This window comes from Montipora capricornis, chromosome 7 (assembly GCF_036669925.1).
Source record: "Montipora capricornis isolate CH-2021 chromosome 7, ASM3666992v2, whole genome shotgun sequence".
NCBI lineage: Eukaryota > Metazoa > Cnidaria > Anthozoa > Scleractinia > Acroporidae > Montipora > Montipora capricornis.
In genome coordinates, this window is record NC_090889.1 from 5,058,845 (window position 1) to 5,063,844 (window position 5,000).

The following is a 5,000-nucleotide window of genomic DNA, read 5'->3' on the forward strand; positions in this document are numbered from 1 at the left end:
TTGAGAATAAAAATTCGAGTTTCATTCCTAAACAAAGGAAAAACGGATTAAACCACTTTTTAAAAAATACGCATCCTTCGGTGAAAATATCCTAAACTTTGACATTACATGACGGCCAAAAAGAAAATGGGGGTTACAAAGGAAGTTTCGTCGCTTTTAACGATTTTGTGTTTTTTAGCTCCACTTAATAAATTGTCTTACAAAACCTCTTGATGAATTGGCAGATGGAAGGCGTAAAATTTGAAGAAATTTCACAGAAGAAAACTGGAGATATTTCACGTGAATAATTTTCGCATTTTTTCCATCACACAACATACGTCACAGAATAGGAATTTGCCATCTGAGCATGCGTGAAATTCCCAACCACGTGCATGCGCGCGCTTACCTCTACTTGAAAGCTAATGGTTACCTGTGCGAAGAAATCGATGAAATATGGTCCAGACCTCAACCTAGATCTCTTCACAAAAAGGGACAAAGTTTGAAGGAGTATCTTCTTCACTGCAAATATGGGAATCCCCCTTTGGCAATTTTTGCTTGTTTTCCGTATCTTTCGCGACTCCAAGGACGGCTGTGCACCTCGATCGGTGGTTTTTAGAATCAGATTAGTTGTTCAGAACAGTGGGAAATGATTTTTTTAAAACTTGACCTTCTGTTGGACTCCAAAGGAGTTGCAGCCTTCTTACGGATAGGTAACCATTTCGAAAAGATGATACGTCCATGTTATTTTGACAAAAAAAGAGTTTGCAAAGTTGGGAAGCCATGTTTGTTTACCTTCCGCGTGGGAGAGCAGCGCGTCGGTAGCCACTTTCTAGTAACCAGGTTGCGCACGGTCAGGAAACCACATGAAGCCACGTTAAGAACTATAGTTGACGTAGTATACAATACAATACAATACATACTTAATTGACCGTTCCCCATAGGGGCTTTTCAGGGCCAATGAAACACAACGAAACGACAGAACAGAACAACAACAACAACTGCTAAGAATCCCAACTGGACGGAGGCAAACCAGTTGGCTATTTACAAGTGCAGCTGGGAAGTTGAACCAGGGACTACCAGGATCAAATTCAACGAGTGGTTAGAGCGGGTCTCGAACTCGGGATCTCCGGATCTCAAGGCAAGCGCCCTAACCACTGGGCCACACCGCCACACTGCCTCCTCCGTATGGCAGTCTAGCTGCGTCGAGCCACAGAAAGCGCGCGAAAAATGAAGCCTGGTTTATGTTTAGGTGAATTAACCTGAGTCGAGCCTGCAATCCAATCGAAAACCAGCACCTGGTCAGCAGTCAACTTTAAAAAAAAGCTGACCTCGATGAGCTCGAAGCGTGAACCTGCGATATGGTAACGTGATACTGGTCAGCAGATACTTTGTTTTGACAGGTGTCAATTGATCATAACATGGGTGTCCAGTAAACTGGCGTGATACTGGTCACATTGTCATACATGGATAGGTGGACGTACGTATACGGACGTACGGACAGATGGGTTACCATATTTTTCTTAACTATGGTGCCTTCGGTGCGCGCGGAGCTCAGCAAATAGGCCATTTCCGAGTTCTTCTTTGCCTCATCTTCAAAGCGAGTCTAAGTGCTAAGTTTTTGTTTTGAAAATTAGTTTTCATTCATTTGTAAAGTAGAACTAATTACCATAACAAATACTTCGCACTTACACTCGCTTTGAAGAGGAGGCAGACTTGAATTCGGAAATGGCCTATTCTCCACTGTCACGAGTTTTGTTAATTTCTTTAATAAGATGGACTAGACAGTCAGTTGTATTTACGTCCGAGTCTAAAGCCATACTGATTGGGGCCAATTATGTTATGGAAAGAGAAATGAAACATTAAATATCTCTCACTAACCGAGAGTGAGGTCATAACAGGGCAAGGCCGAGGTCTGAGATTTCACTGTGATGACCGAACGGACGAGGATAATAAGTTATTTATTATATGGCATTTTTTTGCTCAGTTTTGTCCTGTTCTTCGTCCTTTGGATAATAAAAACTCGCTCTCGCTGTGGCTCTCTTCGTCGCTCATACTAAAAAAGTATCTGTATGCTAGTTTTTCTTTCAATTATTGAAAATATAGCTGTACTTTGTCCATATTTTTTGCTGTTTTCGCCCACGCGCTCGTAGCTTTTAGTCTCAACTCAAAAGAGCCGTCGAGCCGAAAAATTTTTATGATGCCCGGTCATTACAAGAAAATCTTGCCCGCTCAGCAGCCAATCAGAACGCACGTACTATTGTAGCCATATAATAATTGATTACAAACACATTTGTTCCAAAAGTTTACCAAGGGCAGGAAGTACAGAGATAGGACAATAATTGTTAGGGAGTAACCGTGAACCTTGCTTGAAGACGGGAATGACCTTTGCTATTTTGAGACTGTCAGGAAATATGGATTAGTTATAGATAGATTATTAAGTATGTTATAGGTCTAACGATTTCTAGGGCGGCGATGAAAAGTAAGAAAGGAAAAATTCTATATATACCAAAGGAATTTCTCTTCTCAAGATTCTCCATTGGAAGAGAAACTTCAACTTCGTTAACGTTCTTAAATTTGAACTAGGAATATCTTTGCTATCGATAGGCAGCCTTCATATTCTTGAAGCATTTGAGAATTTTGGTTCCATCGACCCAACGTTCCATTGTTCGCATTAAGAAACAGCCTATCAGGAATCTTCTTAAATGGCCCTGTCTAGCCAATCAGCAGCTGTGTTGTAACAGATGAAATTCACATGTGCTCGCTCAGCGGAAAATCACGTGTTCTCGCAGCGGAAGAGTCGAGGTTTACACTTTTTTTGCTTTATTTAGAGAGAATTTTGCTTTCCGGCGAAAAAAAACTTTTAGCTTAGCAATACGTAGCGCAATCCTTTACTATATAAGGTCAAACTAAGGTATTATGAGCTGATAACCGATCAGAGCACGAGAAGTGCATTAACTGAAGTTGAGAATTTAATAATTAGTATTGACCAAATACAAAAATGGCCGCCATTGTCTTTGTGTTAAGTAGCCTAACTAGTCTCGTTTACAGCCCACATTCTTTCAATTTTACACGTGTTAACGAGGCTAGTTAGGCTAATTAACACAAAGACAAATAAATAATGTGTTGGCGGCCATTTTTGCATTCGGTCAATTATCCCACATCTTTTTAGTGTATTAGAATCCGACAAAGCATTATTATAAAAGCAATTGCGGTAATATTTATTAATAGAGACTATTTTATTGCGATAGTATTTGTATTTCTTATACGAAGATGTGTCTCGAGTAACAAGTTATTTTTTATAAAGCTTATTCCGCATTTTTATGTTTTTTTTTTAACTAGATGCTATCCGAGGTTTACAAGATTTAATATTTTTTAATTCAAGTTCTTTAAGGGAACGTGCTTGTTACTACATAGCTACCTTCCTTAAGTCTATTTTAAAAGTTTTGCTATCAAACTCCTTGAAGTCTAAATATTCTATACGATCTGGAAAAGGGCTACAAGCTATCGATTGTTACAAGACGTAACCAGTGGTAGTAAGTGCGGGCGATACAGATCGATGGATTAACGAAGAACTTATGGTAGTCCCCATGCATGCTTAGCTGTGAGGCTGTAAAACAGGAAAATAGTACTGCTGAAGTATTAATAGCGGAGCTCCGCGCGCGCCGAAGGCGCGCAGGCGCGGAGCACCATCAGGGCGGAAAGAGACCGGGCGGTGAAACGAGCGGGTCCGAGCAAAAAGGTGTGATGCAGTAGACTGGGGTCTACTAAAAAGCCTTTTCAAAATGGCGGCAAGTGTAGAGATCGGCGACTCACTCGAAGAATTGGAAGAATTGTTTTTACAGGACATCACAGACGACTTTTTTTATTTGAACGAGAAAAAGAATTCTTCAGATGTTCCAGACACATAGCTGATATTAATGTAACAAACATTTTCCCTCTGTTCTTGATTGGTTCTCTCCTATAACCTATGGTCTTTAGGTAAATCCAAGTGTTTTGATTGGTAAATCCAAGTGTTTGCTTTCTTGTTCACTTTGCCATACAAGCCATTTCCATGGAAAAGGTTATAAGTCATGGTTTTTTTTTACATTTTGTTTATATTCTGGTGAGTATTTTCACGAATCATGCTGTGTGTTGAAGGACCCAAAAGGCAAATAAAAAAATACAAGTAACAACTTGGAAATATTAAGCTCTTACTAACCGAGCTGGAGGGCCATACTGGGGAATATTGGTTGAACATTGTGGAACTAAAGATGGAGTGCAGCGAGGTCCATACAAAAATGACCAAGGTGCAATATTCCTCAGTATGGCTTTGGCAGGCTTAGTTAGAAAGTAGTTTATCATATGGTACTCGGGCCTCTGTTGTTTCTTGAATTTGTGGCTTTTCAAAAACAAAAATTACACAACTTATGACCGCTTCCAAATAAATGGTCGGCATAGCAAAATCCTAACCAAGAAAGAACCAAATTATCACAGTGCTTGCATTTACCTCAAAACTACCTTACCGCAGGAGGAAAAGCCGGCAGGGCAAGCAACCCCCCACCCTTAGCTCAAGGTCTAGATCCGCCACTGATTACCACAATATTTTCTGTAGTTGAATGATAATTCAGCTAATTATGTGCCTTACTGTGAGTACAATAGTTGTGCAAAGGTTAATCATGTCTTTAGAAATCAGTCATGTTCAGAGATATTATTGGCACAGGATTTGGGGAAATTGTTTTTATTGTCATTATTGAGAGCTTACTGAACACAGGCTGACCAGGGTGCACCTCAGGCTAAATGACATACCATCGTAGCTTACTAGTTAGTATGAAGAGTTGTACAGTGTCAAGAGAATTTGGTAAGCCTATTTATGGTTAGCTCTCACAAGCAGAAATGGTAACATGCTATTTTCAAAACAAAATAGAAAATAGAGCTAAATATTGTTAAAAAATTATTATAAAAAACGTTCACTGGCTATATACAGTTAAAAACTTTCGAGCTTTTGGCTGTCAGGCTACAGCCTTCAATGGAAATGAATGGAA